We start from the raw sequence: 20,806 nt of genomic DNA, 5'->3' as shown, positions 1-20,806 counted from the left end.
ATATTCGTTAAGACTGGGAGGAGGAAGATTGGATGATAGCAATATTCGTGAGGCAGGGAGGAGGAAGATTGAATACTAATTAGCAATATCAATGGCTTCTCCAGTTTTATATAAGGGAGGTTGAGAAATTTGCCAGGGACAATGGATGTAGTAATAATGATAGTAAAATAAAATAAAGTAATAGGAAGGGAATATTTTATGAATCTAAGAATTATATTATCAGACCCGAGAGATTTGGTTTCTCGTTGGGTAAGGAAGGTCCCTAACACCTTTTCCTTAGCGATTTAGTTTGGATATTACACCTTGACTGCCCTCACACGTGTGTCATGTAAATTCATCTAACATCGCCTCACTTTACACATACATAACGCCCAAGAGGATATTAACCAGCCATATCTAAAAATAAATCGCTAAGGAAGAGGTGTTAGGGAGCTTCCTTAACCGACTGGAATACGGATCTTGAAGGATTTTTATAGTAGAAATTACAATACAGAATTGACTGGCTGGACGAAAAAGCGTATGACTGTTAACTGGTAGTGACTGTCAGGGTTGGTTCAGCATAGGAGGTTGTCGTTGTCTCATGGAAAATTTTTGCGTTTTTTCGTAAGTACTTTTTCCCAGAGGTAGTAAAAATTATGATTGAGAGAGAGAGAGAGAGAGAGAGAAAGCGTTCAGGATGTGGGTGTGAGCGTAGTGTGCGTCTCTTGTCTTATTTTGGAGAGAGAGGGAGAGAGAGAGAGAGAGAGAGTAAGGATGTGGGTGGGTCACGTGGGTGGCTGTGCGGGTGTAGTTTGCGTCTTATATATTATTTGAGAGAGAGAGAGAGAGAGAGAGAGAGAGAGAGAGGTGGGTAAAAGAGGGAGAATTTAGTGAGAATTTTGTGTGTGTGTGGGTGGGTGGGGAGAGAGAGAGAGAGAGAGAGAGAGAGAGAGAGAGAGAGAGAGATTAATGACTAATGTCTTGTGACTTAAGGGAGGAGGAGAAGGGAGGGAGAGGGGGAGAGAGAGAGAGAGAGGTAGGGGGAGGGGGAGAGGGAGGGAGAGTGGATGATGCAATAGGGTCACGTGGAGAGTGGCGTGCTGGCTTGTATAGAGAGAGAGAGAGAGGCAGCTTTATTACACACCTCTTATCCATACTGTAGGGGAAAAGGATATTTTTTTTAAAGAGACACATTAGCCTAACAAATCCCATTATTACTAACACGACATTACACATCCCTTTCAGCCCGGTTACCAATATTTCACTCTCTCTCCTGTCGATGGCGCGGAAGAGATATTTCGTTACCATAGATACAGCCGTGATTAACCCCATCAGTACGAGAACTTTCCTGAATAAATAAAAACAATAAGTACCTGGTTAATGTTTCGAGCCAGCAGATATAACCAGCCAAACGACGTCACCGTACTGAAGAGGTTAATTAAAAAAAAACTACACAGGATTAGGTTGTTACTGAATGGGAAATTGTGAGGGGGTCTTGCTGGAAATGTCTTAAGACCTTTCCCTTAGCGATTTATTCCATGTGGTACACCTCAGTATCTTGTATGTTATCGAGGCAAGGTTGACCAATATGAAAACGATTTCGGTAATGAGGGTGCTAATGGGAAAAACGGAAAATAAGTAGCAAAGGAAACAGTGCTACGAGGCCTTCCATAATACTTAAGCCCGTAGATTATAGTGATTATAGTGACTACGTGCAAGTATAGCCAGACTAATATGATGATGTGGGCTACTAATTGTCGTGAGGAGGAACGGAACTTTTGCAGGTGATTGTACATAAAGAAAAAATATATATAGAATGCTTTGCAGTAGAATAGATACGTTTGGTGTGGCATTAATATATAGGATATACTGAATGTTTAGACTGTTATAGCTGGTAGAGAGAGAGAGGGGGGGGGAGACTGTTGACTTAAGCTGGGAGGGAGTGGAGAGAAGCGAAGTATAGGGAGTGGAGGTGTCACGTGGAATGCGGCGTGGTAGAAGGGAGTGGAGAGAGAGATGGGTGGGGGAGGAAAGGAGGAGTGGAGAGATGCGCAGGAGAAGGGGGAGGGGTGGAGGAGGAGTGGAGAGATGGAGGAGGAGGAGGGAACACGTGGAGAGACAGGTGGCGAAGGGTGGAGTGTCGTAGTGGATGGAAAAGGCCTAGCGGGGGTGGACGATGGAGGGAGACAGACAGACAGACAGACAGAGACAGAGAGAAGGGGGAGGGGTGACAGGAACGTAATGACCTCCAGGACAGATACCCAGATATTATGATTAGCAGATCGCCATAACTGAACTGCTCCCAAAATAAACTCTTCTGTTAACTTAGAAATATTGCTTTAAATCACTAGTAATTGACAATCCACTAAATATACGTAGAAAAATTAAACTCTGCATATACTTATTCAGAACCATTGCAAGAATCACTCGATGCAACTACTGTATAAAATGCGTGTATTTGTAAGTATCCATGAGCTTCCTGGCAGATAGATTTGTAAATATTTGCAAGAACATTAATTTTGTATATACTTGTACTCGTGAAATTCGTAGTAGAGGAATTTCACACGTCTCGTAAGAACTGCGTTGTATATAAAATGTTTCTACTAATCCATGAGATCAGTGGTAGGAGGATGTTAAATAGTTGTGATGAGATTGTCAATAATGTATAAAGGTCTTTCAGGTATATGATACGTGGTTGAGGGATTTCTTTAGTTTAATTAGAGCTTCGTGCCTATAATTCCCACCCACGTCAGTAACGTCGAGACAGAGTGCCCACTAATTCCCAGTGTCTGTTCTCCTTGCATTACATGGTGCCAGTTTGTGTGAAAGATCCTGTTGGGAGAGTTTACAATTGACGTCTACTGTGACACTTTTTTTTTATTATTACCGTATTATTATTATTATTATTATTAGTAGTAGTAGTAGTAGTAGTACCAGCAGCATTAGTAGTAGTAGTAGTTGTTGTTGTATATTTATCACAGATACATATAGCCAAATGAAAGCCCAGAAATAGTAACATTAATGAATATGCTGATGATTTTGATGCTGCATAAATGTGGGACTCCCTCTGCCTCGTGGAATTCTGATTAACCAATATATTACACTCCATTTCCCTGTTTCATTTAAGATGTTTTGGTTTTTCTCTGGATATGGCTGGCTCGAAAGTGTTAATTGAAAAACTTTGCTTGTGATTCTCTCTCTCTCTCTCTCTCTCTCTCTCTCTCTCTCTCTGGCAAACTTGAGGAAGAGGACAGTATAGAAAGTGAAATATGAGAAAATAAGAGAGGAGAATATGTAGAGTGGAAGCCGCGGGTGTAGTAAATTGTGTGTGTGTGTGTGAGAGAGAGAGAGAGAGAGAGAGAGAGAGAGAGAGAGAGAGAGAGAGAGAGAATGTGTGTGTGTGTGTAATTATGAAGGTGTTTACGTCTATGCCTTATCCTCATTTACTTCAATAACACATGTTAACTTCTCGGGGTAGTACGTAACGATTGAGATAATGTACAGGTGTGGGCGTGGGTAGCGAGGGTGGTGGCCGTGGGTAAGTGGGGGGGCGTGGTACAGGTGCGGACATAAATATTGCTCCACCTCATTACGATCAAATTACGGGAGGGCGAGCGATCTTTTTTTCAAGCCCTGTAATGTGATAGAGGCCGACACACTTTACAGAATATTATGTGAGAGTTTTATAATTGCTGGACTAAAACGTAGGTCGATACGTACCTCATCGCGATAAATTACGGTAGTGTGACCAGTGATTCTTGAAACTCAGTGGTACGATATTCAGGCTTTTCAGAATAATATGTAAGGGTTTCACAGTAGATCGACTAAAGATTGGATTGATACGCTCGTCCACAACTGTACATAGATGGGGGTTTCTGATAATGTGAGGCCTATTGGTCTTTAATGAGCTGTTGAGGCTACTGGCGAAAAGGTAATTGCTCTGAGTGGGAGAGGTATGCCCGTCATCATTAGTAATAGCAGCATCGTCGTCGTCATCATCATCATCATTATTATTATCATCATCGTCGTCGTCGTCGTCATCATCATCATCATCATCATCATCATCATCACCACCACCACCTTCACCATTACCACCATCACCATCGAGTCATCATCAACATCCTTATCACCATCATCATCATCATCGTCGTCATGCTCCTCTACCTCCTCCTGTTATCATCGTCATCATCATCACCACCACCACCACCACCACCTTCCCCGTTACCACCACCACCACCACCATCGAGTCATCATCAACATCATCACCATCATCATCATCATCATTATCGTCAATCTCCTCCTCCTCCTTATCATCATCAATCATCATCTCGACATCCTTTCCCACATATAGAAAGAAATGATGTGTAATGACAAGATGCCGTAGAACAATGAAGACTCAACTTAGATTAAAATTCAAACGAACTTGTGTGAGAGAAAGACCCCCCCAAAAAAAAAAAAAATAATAATAATAATAATTAAAATAAAATCAGGCTCTCCCCCGCACACCGATGCCTCCGGGACACGAGCGGGCAGGAAGAAGATGGTAAAAGCACTGTTATTGTTGGAGTTAAGAGTTATGTTGTAAGTATCATAAGAGGCTCCTAGCACCTGTTCCTTAGTTATTCATTCTGCATGGTTCACTTTCTCTCTTGCATGCTGTGTACTTTGTTTTAATATCAGAGGCGTACTGTGTAGAGTAAATCGCTTAGGATGTTCTGTTACATCTCCCAAGCGTCTTAAAATGTGACCTCAAGAACCATGGCTATTTACTTGGAAGGTGGAATACTGTGCCTTCATCTATTCTCTGATCTACAGTTTTGAAAAGCAAGGACACACACAGTAGCAGAATATTGTCCTAACTAAGCGATCATCTGTCACCAGGATATATGTCAACCAGGAAATTAATATGTAAAGTGTAGGGGTGGTGTGTGAGAGGAGTATGGTGGTGTGTGGGGATATGGGCGTGAATGTGAGGATGGTTGGTGTGTGATGATTGGATGTGAGGGTGAGGGTGTGAAGATGCGGTGGAGTGAGTCAGTGTGTATGTGTGTGTGTGTGTGGTGTAAGGGTATGGCGTTATGATGTGAGGGTGGGGGGGATGCGATTGTGAGGATGAGGGTGTGGAGGTACAAGGATGTGGGTGTGAGGTTGTGCAAGTGGATGTGTAAGTGTGAGGATGGTGCGTGTGAGAATGTGGTGTTGTGAGAGTGTGAGGATGTGGAGTGTGTTTTAGGATGTGAAAAGCGTGTGGGGTAGGTGGAAATGAGAGAATGGGTGTAACAGTTTGAGGGTGCAATGGTGTGGGCAGGATGTGGGTGTGTAGGCGTAAGGGTATATTTTAGGGTGTGAGAGATATGTGGACATGAGAGAGTGGGTGTAGCGGTTTGAGGGAGTAAAGGTTCTTGGCAATGTGTGAATGTGGGTGTGTAGGCGTAAGGATGAAGTAATACGTATATCCAGAGCCGTGGGAATGCTGCGTAACTCTGACACGTGCATGGCTGTAAGACCTAGAGAATGCATGACGCCACTGAATGACGTAGGTAGCACTGGATGCTTCGAGTGTGTGGGCGGGGAGGGGAGGGGAGAAAGGGGATAGGAGGGTGGGTAGGTGGGAGGTAGGAGGGTTGGGGGCATAAGGAGGGATAGGGGTTGTATTGAGGGGAGGGGGTAGAGGGATAGGAGGGTGGGTAGATGGCGGTAGGAGGGGTGCTGGGGATAGAGAGGGATAGGGATGGTATTGTACTTTCACCTTGACCTGGAGTTTCATCCTTTTGTAGCTTATTTTACGTAGTTCAGTGGTAGAAAAAGATAATGCTACAGCTCTCTACGTCCTTGTCATAGCACTTCTTCGTGACTAACAACATACTTAACTCAGAGGCACAAAAAGACAGTGAGCCCTTTTCATGGCACTTCTTCGTGACTAGCAACATATTTCAGTGTTATGCTATATATTACCACATTATGAGCATTCAAGATGGATAGTTGGCAAGTTTGAGCCTAGTTAAAGTAAAAAGAGTATAGCAGGTCCTGATACTAGCATTTGTTGTATAAAGACGAAGATTCCTAGCCTTCCTTAAGCTTAGTTGATGGCCGCATTGTAGACGTTTTTGGAAGGCGAATTTGACTAGTAACCAAGGAGACCCATTCCTTATAATCAAAACCCACTGTTTCAAGCAACCATTAATCAAATTGTGGGTGTGGGCTAGTTCCGTCAGATGAAAACAGGGAGAGAGGGGGGGGGTCTGATATCACGTGGAATGCAGCGTGGGGAGGTGGGTTGCGTCACTTTTCTCCAACCCGGGTAGTGACGTCAGCGTTGCGTCACCCATGTAAACAAATTCAGCTGACTCCGCCCACAGTACACGTGTTCCTGTGTTTACATTTTGTTATCATCATAGTTCCGTAATTGATGTGCATTTGTGGTTTATTGTATTAGTTTGTTGATTTATATGTTTTTTAAAGACTTGCGTGTTGTTTGAAAATGTTTAATGGTTGAGAGAGAGAGAGAGAGAGAGAGAGAGAGAGAGAGAGAGAGAGAGAGAGAGAGAGAGACTTACAAACATACACAGAGGCGGACCGACTATGAGAGGCAAGCAAAACCAAACAGACAGTCAGACAAACGGACAATGAGGGGCTCAACGAGGGGTGTTAAGGAAATCAAGATGGGGACTAGAAGTAGGAATGTATTTCTTGATTCCGACCGTCCGTTCCCTAAGGACCAGCAATCTTCCTACATGCCGTACACCTTCACATGTCACCACCACGCCACTAATACCCACCGTCCATATTGAGTACATGCAAGGACTTTCTTAAAATTGCTGTGGTGTTATTGGAATGGGCGTTTGTATATGAGAGAGTGGGGTGTGAGTTGGGAGCAGGGCAGTGAAATGGCGGGGGACAGGGCGACTTGGAGGCGATTTGTTTGTGGCCACCCCAAACGGGATTGAGGCGTCTGGCAATAGATAGATAGATAGTTTGTACATGTCAGTGAGATTTGTGGGAGATTGTACTGCTTTCACTCCAAGTTGGCGTAAATTCATGCCCTTTTGCAACTTATTTCACGTAGCTCAGCAGCAGAAAAAGACAAGTCCACAGCTCTGCATCCATTGCATAGCACTTCTTCGTGACTATCACCGCCAGTGTGTCTCTCTCCTTACAGCTCGGCATTCAAGATGGAGATGACAGGTGTAGGTAAAAGGAATACAGGATTTTTTTTTTTTTTTTTTTACACAGTTCAAATCGACCCTTTTTTTTTTTTCTTCCCGCTCAAATTCTAAATTGCATCCCTGAATCAATCAACTTCATCTCCCATGCCTGAGTTGAGTAAGGTAGTGTGGAGGTAGGAGGAATTTATAAAGAAGGAATTGTACTGAAGGAGTTTGTGTTCATTTCTACGAGAGAGAGAGAGAGAAGAGAGAGAGAGAATGTTAGAGGTCCAAGAGAGCTACCTTAATTCCTTCAGTTCATGGTTTTATTTGCTTTATTCAGGCTACCACTAGACGATTCTCTCTCTCTCTCTCTCTCTCTCTCTCTCTCTCTCTCTAAGGCTTATTGAATTACGTATACAGATTGCAGAGGGAATTTGACTGGTAACCAAGGAGACTCTACTTTCTCACTTTGTCACATTCCCTCTCTGACTTTTTTTTTTTTTCACCCTTTCACTTAAATTCATTCCCATTGAGTTCCACTGTCTTAAACTCTCTCGGTCACCTTAATTGTCATTCATCATTCACTGTAATTTGCTTTCACACATTTAACTGACTCACAGTCTCAGTGTCAATCAGTCCCTTACTTTCATGCTTTCTCATCATCACTCACTCCTCTCACTCTCACTTGCTGACGTATTCATTCTCATGCTCATTTTACGCTGACTTGCTCACCCACTTTCTCACATTTCCTCCCAGGCGACCATCATCACTTGACGTGCTGCCTGCTTCTTCCTTCGCCTGTATCAATCTTTTTCTGTGTCTGCCATCCTCCCCTTTTAATTATCCCATCCATCCTGCCACGTCAGATGGCTCTGCACTGAGTGACAAGCCTGGAGGTATGCTGTAACGCAGGACACCCTTTAAGGTGCTGGGTTTTAACCACATAGCCAAATAACAGGGGCTTTGGAGCTTGCCATGGCGCCTCTGTTAACTGGGTGGAGTGACACAAAAGCAACGTCCATCCAAGAACTAAACTTCCACTCTCTTCCCCGCGCCTCGCTGTGGCGAGGTGCTGTCTACCACAAAGGAACATCGGTTCACTGCACGGGACGGCCCTGCATGGGTGATTGCTTATCTGTTGTTGGTGGGTCTGCCCGGGCAGACAACCCTGGGATACTTAACAACAGCAACTACTCACTTACTATCACAATTTTCAGTCACTTTCGTTCTCGTATATATTTGTTGAGGCTTTTTCGTATGTAGGAGGACTACTGGTCCTTGGGAACCGGCTGTGAAGCCTGTACCGAGTCGGACAAAGGAAAAAATAGATATAGAGATGATATACCGGTATATATATATATATATATATATATATATATATATATATATATATATATATATATAATATACGTGTGTGTGTGTGTTTTGCAGGGTGCAGTTGATTCTGTTTCATGTTAGAGAAAGTGGACCTATATTCTTTATTATTATTATTGTTATTATTATTTATTTACTATTATTACTAATTATTATTATTACTATTATTTTATCATCATTTTTGGCCCCACCCTGCAGGAGTAGGTAGCACTAAGCATTTATAAATATATATTTTATCGTAATGAGTGTGAGTATTGCTTCATATTATTACTGAACTTGTTGCATATTTCTCACTAGTACTGCTGTGAGTAATGCTAAATAAACCAGATTGTACCGTAAGAGTGTTCCATTTATTTATTCACTATCCCAGTTCTATTTCCCACTGATACGCAGGATGGATGGACACTGTGTTAATGGTACACTGTATTTGCCAGATTGAATATTAACGCAACATAAACCTAGAATTTACCCCAAAGAATAATTATACTTCCCGTAATATATTCTCTTAAATCCCCCCCTCACCCACCAACCCAAATAAATCCCATATCACTGACCAGAATAAAATCGTCTGGAGGTAGAATAAAATTTAATCCACTTAAATTCATACCAGCCTTGAACTGTCCACCTGTTAGTAGCAAAAACAATTAATCCACTTTATCTAATCCACTTTCTCCACCCCACCCACCCACCTACACCTCCACTTCCCATGTCACTAAGTGGGTGATGATTGGCAGGTGGGACATTGCTACCCCCCCCTCCAGTAACCTGACCCCCTTTCCCCACTTGACCCCACCTACACTCCCAACCCGACACCTGACCTCACCCCTCACCCCTACCTCAACTCCCATGGGAACGATGTGGTGTAGTGGGGATTGACGTAGTGATGGGTGGTGGTGTTAGAATTATTAGTGGGGTTAGGGATGGAGGTAGGAGTCGGTGATTATTATTATTATTATTATTATTAGTGGGATTAGGGATGACGTAGGAGTGGGTGATTATTATTATTATTATTATTATTATTATTATTATTATTATTATCATTATTATTATCATCATCATCATTATCGTCATCATCATCATCATCATCATCCAGATTTTCGTCCGTTTACGGTTTATTTCGTGTAGGCGGGTGTCAAAATGCTTTAGATATATACGTTTCCATAGCACCACTTCGTGACTAGCATCATATTCTGGTGTTAATCTATTGCCACACCTCAGCATTCATGGTGGAGAGATGGCAGTTTTAAGCCAAGTAGAGTAAAAAGACTAGAAGCTGTGTATTGTGGTATATTCAGTGTAAAAAAAAGTAGAGGGGCACTCAATGGAGCGCATCTCTCCGACAAGGGCAACGTAATTTCCAAACCACTCTTCATATTGGGTTAGGGTTTCTCATCATTGATTAGGGTTTCACAGAAAAATGTTTTCCGGATCCAGAATCTGTAGCCTAATACGATCCGGATCGGTTCCAAAGTTAATCGATTATTCCCTGGGTTATGAACAGTAAAGTTTAGCTTATGTATTTGTTATTGTAGACGTTATTGTAAAAAAAAAAAAAAAGATCGATAAATAAGGTAGATAAATAAGTAAATAAGGTAGATAAATAAGTAGGATAGGTAGGCAGGTTAAATAAATAAATAAACACAATGTCATGATACCATAATAAGATAAATTACATAATAAAATAGTTAGATTAAATAATTCGAAAAATATGTCATGATACTATAACATATTTGTGTGGGGTATGGTGTGGCGAGGCCCGTTCAGTTGCTGCTCACTATTAACTTCAATTTCACCGACAGGTTAATAAGTGTTATGTAAGATCCATTTTTCATTTTGCATCCACCTGTGAGTTACCTACATTGCATTAAAGTTCGGTAACCGCCAAACGAATTTACTTAAAAAAAATAATGGGGAAAAAGTCTTGGTCGCCATTATAACTGTTCTGTTGAAAAATTGGCTCGATTAACGTTAACAGTTTCCTGTTTTATTCCAGAGTACGAGGGACGATGACACCCATTTCATTAATTGAAAAATATTCTGCCAAAGAGTTAACCCAGTCACTTCAGTGTCGTAATCTGTAATACTATGTGAATCAGAGGTTGTGTGTGTGTGTGTGTGTGTGTGTGTGTGTCCACATTTGACCCTCTCGGATTTCAGACGCGGAACGACAAGCTGACAACAATGGTGTATATTGTAAATGTGAGGGTGAGCTTGGGCGAGGCACGCGTACTTTTGTGCCCGATTTTTCGCCAGACACTGGGAATCCTCTGTTGGTCATACCGCTGGGTGGAATGAGCTGAAATTTCACGTAGACATTCCCGGTGTGTCAAAGCAGGTGAGTGTCAAGTTTGGTGTCATTGCGTGTGTCGGGGGCAACAGCATAGCGATTTGATAAGGCGGGGCGCTGGTAAGTTCTTTTTACCCAATTCTTGCCACGTGAATCAACATTGGAAAAATCTTGCATACTAAGCGGGTTACCTAATGTTAAACCCCTCCGGGTGTAATTCTCTCTCCTAATTCTAATGAAGCCATCTGAAGGTAGGAAGAATTAAATAATGAATAACCTGATTGAAGGAGTTAAGGGCTAGGATCAGGTCTTTTGTGGGCTCCTGTTTCTTACATCCGGCCAAACCCGTCATGCTTTACTGTATTCATTTCACGTCGGGGTTTTATAGGTTCCTTGAGGTTATGTCGTGTGTGTGTGTGTGTGTGAGAGAGAGAGAGAGGGAGAGAGAGAGAGAGAGCATAAAACCACTCTCTCAAATACCCAAACCACCACCATTCCCTTTTAAAATGACACCACTCAGACCCGACCCAAAATGAAAAGAGAATTCCTCCCATTTTCCCTCACAAACAACAGGCTACTAATACCGTAGAATAATAATAATAATAATAATAATAATATGATGATGATGATGATGATGACTCAGGTCCTTCCTTGTAATGGCGTCGGTATTCCTGTACGATGGCCATTATTTTTTCATAGGTTTGGTATTGGTTCTGGGCGCCTGGTGGTTTAGTGGGTTAAGACGCTTCATGCAATTGTGATATATACGGGTTCACATCTGAGGGGTTGCTGGGGTTTCTTGCTCACATAACACCGCTCAGGGAAGAGCGACTGGCCACTCAATCAACCTGTTGTTATGTTATATGGTTACTAACTAGCGCTGTTCATGGCTTACCGGGTTACAGGAAACCATTCGTCTTGACATTCAGGGTAGAGACACCTGAAGTGGAAAGACTAGTAATAACAGTGACAGGAAAAATGGCAGAAACAGAATGGAATGATAAAGCTGAAGGGAAAAGTAGGGAGCTGTACATCAGGTGAGTGGATGATGGCCATCACCTTAATAAATGTAGAGAAATAAACCATATCTATATTTATTTATTTATTTATTTCAGTAATGAATATAAAAGAGAAAAACTCGTATTTCGGAAACCTGCCCGATGATTTCTCTTTCTCACACACACACACACACACACACACACGACCCTGACCGAAGCATAACCGTTCTTGTCCCCGCGTTATTGCTGTTATTACCACTTCGCTAATGTGTGTTATTCCCGTGTTCTTCCCCCGCCTGGCCTGTGCTTCTGGCGCTGTGAACGAAATTTAACTTTTCATAGTGTTACGGTAGTTTTTGGAGTTTATTGTGTGTGTGTGAGAGAGAGAGAGAGAGAGAGAGAGAGAGAGAGAGAGAGAGAGAGAGAGATGTATTTTCGAAATCTTTCTAGCAGGAGACCATAACTATTTCAATGCATGAGAAATCTGTTTTACTTTTCTTAGTTTTTCATTGTTACCCCTACACTATTTTCTTCAGCTTAGCACTGCCTTATCGTACTTAAAAGGGCTGAGATTATTGCTTATATTACTTTATTGACTACTGAAGGCTAGGTAATGTGTGGTAGATAATAAACCTCATCATTTATATGCTTACCTTGTGGGCACGTAAGTTGTTTCGATGCACGTGTGTTAATGTGTCTTCATCACCATGGCTGCACGGGACGACCTTGCCTGTACGATTGCTTACTTGCGGTTGATGGGGCTGCTCGGCTGGACAGATCGGGGTTAACAACAGAATCGAAAAAGGCACTATAGACAAGGCATGTATGAGACAGTGTTCGTTACTGTTAAGGTAAAATGTTTGTTGTTGAAGTATATGATGTACTCAGATTGCTTCAACATAGCCAGTGTACTGTTACAATTGTACCAGCAGTGGCGGTGCTGTACAAGTGCTAGTACAAAGCGTAGTACTGTACACCTTCTGCAGCCTCGGATGGTAATAGGAGAAGATAGTAATAGGTGAACTAATAGGTTTTTAACACGATAGTCATCTTTCCCATTGAGTGTAATCCATCCATTGAGTCCTTAGTGACCGTAGGAGTGCCACACACACTCGTTCCTTCATTCCTTACACCCCGGAATGACAGTGGGCAGCACAGGACATAAAGGAGAGACGCCCGGAGCTGAAACAAGAGAACGCGCAGAACCGGTCCGACTGGTGGAAAAACGTGGTTGGGGAAAAACGCGTCCCCATGTAGACCTGAACTGAAAAGGTATATGGAAGTGATTGGAAAAGAGTGTATGGAGAGAAATGCCAAAAATTCGACTCTTCTTTCCCTTTGAATTTTTTGAGACGCTGAAAGGAATTTGGTGTGAGGTATATGTGAGAGGGAACTATGTGGGTTAATAAGGTTTTTGTTATTGTGTGCTGTTATTATCAGGAACTGAAGAGTGTAAGGAAGGGCGAGTATTTGTCATCGTCATCCTTATCATCGTCGTCATCATCATCATCATCGTCATCATCATCATCATCATCATCATATTTACACAGAATGGACATATTATAAACAGGAGTCAAAGGAGAAAGGAAGAATGATATTATATACTTCCCTAACTCCTCCTTTTGTGCCGTAGGAGGTACGAGGCAGCTTGCAACACAAGTGCTTGGCGGTGGTATCGAAGAGGATTTTCCAGAGCCTAAGCTACTTTCCCGATTATTATTATTATTATTATTATTATTATTATTATTATTATTGCTATTATTATTATTATTATTGTTATTATTATTATTATTATTGCTGCCATCAGACGAATTTTCTCTATTACTTTTTCCCTTCTTTAGTTCAGGTGTTCGTCGTAGTGAAGGGGTTTAGGGAGATTGATTCTAACTTTTGAGCTTCTTAAAATTAAAAAAAATCGTCTACGGGAAACAACAGTGTACTCGAAACACACACACACACACACACACACACACACACACACACACACACACACACACACACACACACACACACACACACACACACACACACACACACACACACACACACACACACACACACAGGTGGGGAGGCAGAAATTTGAGACGGATAATAACAGTGTAATTTTGTGAGAAATGGAGAGAAGAAAAACAGGCGAGGAGGAGGAGGGAGAGAGGGAGGGAGGTAGGAAGAGAGAGAGAGAGAGAGAGAGAGAGTTGTGAGGCAAGGAAGAAAAGAAGAGAGGTAGAGGAAGAGGAAAGAAGAGAGGGAGGGAAAGAGGAAGAAAGGGAGGGAAGAAGGGACGGAGAGAGGAAGAAAAGGAGGGAGGGAGAGAGGAAGAAAGGAAGGGAAGGAGGGACGGAGAGAGGAAGAAAAGGAGGGAGGGAGAGAGGAAGAAAGGGAGGGAGGGAGAAAGGAAGAAAGGGAGGGAAGAAGGGACGGAGAGAGGAAGAAAAGGAGGGAGGGAGAGAGGAAGAAAGGGAGGGAAGGAGGGAGTGATTAACAGGTTCTAAGAAGACAAATTGAGAAGAAAAATAAAAAGATGTGGAGAGAAATGACAAACACCTGAAATGTGAAATAGGACACACACACACACACACACACACACACACACACACACACACACACACACACACACACACACACACACACACACAGTTCCATATTTCTTGATTCAGCTTTCAGGGAGAGTTTTTTTTTTTAAGTGGCTCCTCAACCTTTTAATCTCAAGACGTAAACATAGCGACCCTTTCTTAGTTTTATCTTTCTTTCTTTGCCTGTCTGTTTGTCTGTTTATCTCTATCTATCTGTATCTTTCTTTCTTATCATTCTTTCTATCTGTCTCTCTGTCTTTCTTTAGTCATGCTGTTTTCTGCGCTTACGTCTCTCTGTACTCTATTCACCTTAACTTGTCCAGGGATTTCTACCATTTGCAGTTAATTTCACATTGTTCATTGACAGAAAGAGAGTGCTGTGAATCCACATTTCATCCATAGCACCTCTTCGTGACTAGCATCGTATTTCGCTATTTAATCTCTTGTCACAACTCACCTGTCAGGATTGGGGGCGGGGGAAATTTTGGGCCAAGTTAGGATAGAAGGAGTATAGACGAGGGAGGGAAATTATAGGCCAGGTTAGAGTAGAAAGAGTATAGATTTGACGGATGGAAATTTGTGCCAAGTTAGAGTAGAAAGAGTATAGATTTGAGGGATGGAAATTTTGGATCAAGTAGTGGAATGTAGACTTCTATCTATCTATCTATTGCCAGACGCCCCAATCCCGTTTGGGGTGGCCACAAACAAATCGCCTCCAAGTCGCCCTGTCCCCCGCCATTTCACTGCCCTGCTCCCAACTCACCCCCCCCTCTCTCATATACCTCTCCACCCCATCCCTCCATCTCATCCTCGGCCTCCCCCTCCCTCTTCCCCCCTCCACCTCACTCACATACACTCTCTTCGTCAGTGTAGACTTGAGGGATGGAAATTTTGGGCCAAGTTAGAGTAGAAAGAGTATAGACTGCCTTTGCTACCTCCAGAACGAATTTGTCATCTTATGAAATACCCATTGTCTTGAAGGAGCTAATGAAGGAAGTAACTTGGCCTAACAGTACCGTTTCCTTCTCCTTGAATGCTGAGGTGATGCGGTAGAGTAACACCAGAATACGATGCTTGTCACGAAGAGGAGCTACGGAAAGGATTTAGGGTCGTAGCAATGTCTTCTTCTGTCTCTTGGGTACGGGAAATTTTGCTGTAAAAGGACGAATATCTGGGCCAGGTTGATGGGAAGGAACTATAGCATCCCCTGTTCGAAGTGTCTGTCCTTAGAAAAATAAATCACTAGGGGATAGCTAGTTAGAATCATTATACGTCCTTGTAGGGAAGTGGTTGCTATATCCCTGTCACGTACATAATTTGCCTATCTTTCTATCTATAGCCCGACGCCCTAATCCCGCAAAGGATGGCCGCAGACAGAACGCCTCCAGGTCACTCTGTCACCTACCATTTGACTGCCCTCCCCGCCAACTCACTCCCCCCCCCCTCCCTCATATACCTCTCAGCTCCATCCCTCCACCTCATCCTCGGTCTCCTCCTGCTTCTCCCTCCCTCCACTTCACCTACATACACACTCTTAGTCAGTCTTTCATTCTCCACTCCCTCCACACATTATCAGATACATATATTATCCTCGAAATTGTACATCCTTGTAGCATTGTAACATTACCTGTACGTGTACTCCTTATTCCTTATCTCTTAGCAACACTGTATCATCATCGCAAACATGTGATTATACTCTTTTTACTCCAGCCTGGCCTAAAATTGCCATCTCTCCATCTTCAATGCTAAGCTGTATCAAGAGATTTAACAGTAAAATGTGGTACTAGTCACGAAGAAGTGCCGTGGAAAGGATGTACAGCCGTAGCAAACTTTCTGCCACTGAGCTACGTGGAATAAGCTACAGGAGAACGCAAGTCAGGGCCAAGTTAACGTGAAAGGAGTATAGTGGGGAAAAAATAGTTTCATTCATACACGTAGGAATTATCACTCGCAGGTCATGTGGTGGCGGGAGAGAGAGAGAGAGAGGAGAGGTCAGAGGAAGGGAAGGAGGGATAAAGAGAGTGAGAGAAATTCCATCCCTTATCCATTTACAGGTCTTCATTATTTACACTCCCATTCAGTTCTTCATCTCTTCGCAGCAACGTATCATCAACTACTTACGAAAATTTTACTACCCACGTGCCTTCAGGGAGGATCGAACTCCCGGCCTCTGGTTTACTAGACCAGCGCTCTAGCCACTGAGCTATGAAGGCAGGTGAGAGAAGGTGAGAGCTAGCTTAATTTTCTTACTCAGTGGATCCCTATAATTTTACTTTCTCAATTAATTGCTTGGCTTAAGTGTTTCCTCTTCGCCTTTTTGCTCACACGCACCTGTGTTGTTACCTTCCTCCTCCTCCACCCCCCTTCTCTCTCTCTCTCTTTCAAGGGTATACGACCATCCTACTTCCCTTCGCGGCGTAACACGACAGAAAAACCTAGGAGCACAAGAATATCATAGTCCATTACATTTAAGGGTAATATATCGGCCCACTTGATATTGGTAGAGAGAGCGAGAGAGAATGCCCATTGCATGATAGAGAAAACTCCTTACCATCGACCACGTGACCTGAGTTCACCGCTTCACGTTCTATTAGCGAGGTTAAGCAACGTTGGATCTGGTTAGCACTTGGATGGGTGACCGCCTGGGATGACTAGCCGCTGTTGGCATTTTATTTAAGAAGTTGTGATGGTGGGGGTATTATTCTAGGACGTTAATAGTATCCTTATCATCTGCTGGTAGAATTAGATGCCATAGATATAACCTTGATTATAAACAGCCTCGAAAGGACTATTTGCGTGTTTGTTGTGTGCTTTCCTTTTCACATCCCTGCTTGTAAATACCGAACCCATGAGGATTTGTAAGGCCCTTTCGTCAGCTGAGATGCTCTGTTTACTAGTTCACCAAGCTGCCCAGAGTTAGGTATTTCCCATTCCTTTGACATTATTATTTATTTTACTGGATTTGATAGCTCTCCCACTTCTGTATAAGTTAAGTCGTTGGTTCTAAATTCTAAAATAAAGATTAGGGTGGTGATTATAATGATGGTGAATACTGTATCAGTTTATTTATTCTTTTTATGTTAGATCACCTCTCCCTTCTCATTCAGTGTTGTAATTTTTCTTTTTTTCTTTCAGATTGCCCCCCCCCCCCACTTCCGAATTAGTGAGTACCCGAAGCATTATACAGGAAGCCCCCGTTTCATGTTGGAATGTTGTTTGTTTGTTTTGTTTTCCCTTTCCTTATTATTTTTCTTGTCTAATAAGTTCACAACAGTTTGCCCAAAAAAAAAAGTTTAATACATTTCGATTTCAACCAATAAAGCAGATTTTCCTGTTCCCAAATTTATGGTATCAGTTGTGTATATATATATATATTTTAGTATCTTGGCACATATCACCAGCATAAGATATGGGCAGACTCAACTCCAAAGATTTACGTACCAGTCAGGGCTGGGGTCAGTAATGAACTGAATTGGAATTGATTAAAAAAAACTGTGAATTGGAATTGAGAAAAATATAAAAATTGAATTACTGTAATTGAATTGACTTGGAATTGATATCAATGAATTGATGACTGAATCAATAAAATAATATTATATAGTGTAATATGCGAATTCATTATTGTACAATAATTAACTTATAGTATACGGTACTCAGATAAACAGTAAAATATAGAGTGCTATCATAGAAAAAGTTAAAACTAATTTGAAGTCTCATTTTAATTTCTTTCCGTTAGATTAATGGTAGTTACTGGGTAGATTAAAATTGATTTTGAATTGAAAAAAATTAGTAGAATGAAATATGGACCATAATGTAATGAATTTAATTGGAATTGAAGATTTCTTTTTTTACGAATGAATTAAATTAAAGTGGAAGTGATTAATTCAAGTTTTATTCTGAATTGGAATTGACAAAAATGAACTGACTCCAGCCGTGGTACCAATTCTGTATTTGTTGTACTTTTTTTTTAATACTTTTCCATGTCTTTTCTGCAAGCCTTTTCGTTTATCTTTGGTGTTTATGCAGATAATTGTATTTGACTTGTATTTTTAAATTGAAACTGGGTAACAAGACCACATGTCACCTTTTTTTATATCTTCATTTTTGAAAATTGTGTGTTAGTGTATTACGCTTATACTTTCCCATATCGCATTAATTGCATTTTTAAATTACTGGTTACCTGGGAATATTATAGTTTTTTTTTATTTCTAAGAATTCTTCCGCATGGGTTATTACATAAATCATATATTTAAAACCTGTGTATACCTATGTTTTTTATATATTCAGTGTTGTGTGTGTGTTTTATCGTTGTTTTACTGTGGGAGACGAGAGATAAAAAAAACATGGTGGAAGGATGAATTGAAGTGTAAACGGGGACAGAATTTCGCTTATTACCCCCTGTGGTTCTCAGTGTGTTTCTCTTGAGTAATATTCCTAATCTGAGAGGCTTGGTGTATTTCTGTGCCCATATACACTCTCTCTTTGATGTGCTGCGTTTGAGGGGAAAGTGACGGCCATGCTTATTGTCTCACTCTTTTCTGTTGGTTGGCACTCTCTTCTGTTGGCTACCACTCTCTTCTGTTGGTTGTCACTCTTTTCTGTTGGTTGTCACTCTTTTCTGTTGGTTGTCAATCTTCCGTTGGTTGATATTCCTAAGCTGAGAGGGCCTTGGTATATTTCCTTTTCCATAGATAGATTTCTGTGTGTGTGTGTGTGTGTGAGGGAGGAAAGCGACAGACGTGGAGGTGAAAGTGAAGGAGTCTTAGTGGAATAATAAGCCAATTATTATCCCTGAATATACGATTGCGGACAGTAATATCGACCCATGTTTTAGCCACACAGTTATGAAATTCTGACACTGTATTATGGGAAGTTCCGTGGACGTCATTTATAGTTAGGCTGCGTTTCGAAAGTCGTCGCTCACTGATTCATTATATATCGTAATATGTCGATGTTAGTGTGCTCTCTCTCTCTCTCTCTCTCTCTCTCTCTCTCTCTCTCTCAATCTGACGTGATCCCTTTCCCCGTTTACCTGAATTGATGGTCAGGTATAGGTGTGGTCAGATTGAAGGCCTGGCTTGACTAGTAACCAAGGAGACTCATTGCTACCTCATAAGGCTCATCGAATTTCACATAACCACAAATTAGTATTGAAGACATAGGAGTCGAAAAAAAAAATAAAAAAAAGATATACAAAAATCGACTGTAGTGCATGAGTGAGGTTGAGGGAGAAGGAGAAGAAGACCAAGAAAGTGGAGGAAGAAGAGGATGAAGTGGAGGAAGAAAAGAAGGAAGTGGAGGAAAAAGAGAATGATAAAAGTGAAGGAAATAGACAAGGATGAAGGTTTGAGTGTAAGGAGGGAGTGAAAGTGTTTTTGTCTCGACCACCTGGGTAAACTTAATGAGCAGGTGTTTGGTACAGGTGGAGAGAAGGTACACACACACACACACACACACACACACACACACACACACACACACACACACACACACACACACACACACACACACACACACACACGGATTCTCTCTCTCTCTCTCTCTCACACACACACACACACACACACACACACACACTGACGGATGAGAGAGGCTGTATGTAGAGAGAGTAAACTGAGCCTTGAGGGACGAGAGGCTGGTAACAACCCAATTATATTACTGTGTGTGTGTGTGTGTGTGTTTGTGTGTGTGTGTGTGTGACTAGGCTTATTATTATTTCGAGGATACAACACACTCAGCCCGTCTTGGCCCCACCTCAAGTATAAAAGAAGTGTGTGTATGTGTATTTGTGTGTATGTATGTATTTGTGTGTGTGTGTGTGTGTGTGTGTGTGTGTGTGTGTGTGTGTGTGTGTGTAACGAGGCCTGCCTGTCTGAGTAGGGGCTTCACTGGAGGATGTACTACAGTTTCTACCCTAAGGATTTGCATCAGTTTACCCTCTACATCATAACCTCTCAACACTGGCGTTTGTGTACATGATTCAGCACACACACACACACACACACACACACACACACACACACACACACACACACACACACACACACACACACACACACACACACACACACACCTTCTCACGTCTGTGTTGACATTCATAACATAAACACAGCTTGGATATCCCGACACAGCATCCATTTCGGCGCTGATGCGAAGTAACCCCATATCCCTTAAAATCCTAACTTTATTTATATCATACTAATTTCTGAATCTACGCTGCTAGAGATCGAGCAGGAGTGGAAATTTGAATTAGGATTAGTTTTCAATTTAGAACTTATTTAGCCGAGATTGTCAGGGCGCCGAGAGGGTTTGTTTACATAGTGTCTCTCCCCTCCTATTAGGTCAACAGAGAGGAGAGGTAAGCGTGTTTATAGTGTGATAAGAGGGGAGTAGTTGGCCTGACTCACCTCTCTCTCTCTCTCTCTCTCTCTCAAAAACTTTTCCTAA

At 41.9% G+C, this 20,806-nt stretch overlaps 1 protein-coding gene and 1 non-coding gene across 2 annotated transcripts in view; both read right to left on the bottom strand.

Moving 5' to 3' along the window:
* Nucleotides 1–20,806, bottom strand: part of LOC145399443 (uncharacterized) — a 136,420-nt gene that overhangs the window by 17,720 nt on the left and 97,894 nt on the right. The gene's annotated exons all lie outside the window — the stretch shown is intronic.
* TRNAT-AGU (transfer RNA threonine (anticodon AGU)) lies at nt 16,500–16,572 on the bottom strand. Its single transcript has one exon. It is a non-coding gene; the product is annotated as a tRNA-Thr (tRNA).

This window comes from Coenobita brevimanus, chromosome 49 (genome assembly GCF_032717465.1).
Source record: "Coenobita brevimanus isolate Jiangsu-jjx chromosome 49, ASM3271746v2, whole genome shotgun sequence".
NCBI lineage: Eukaryota > Metazoa > Arthropoda > Malacostraca > Decapoda > Coenobitidae > Coenobita > Coenobita brevimanus.
Note: the sequence above shows the minus strand (reverse complement) of the source record. Positions and strands in the feature narration are given on the sequence as shown.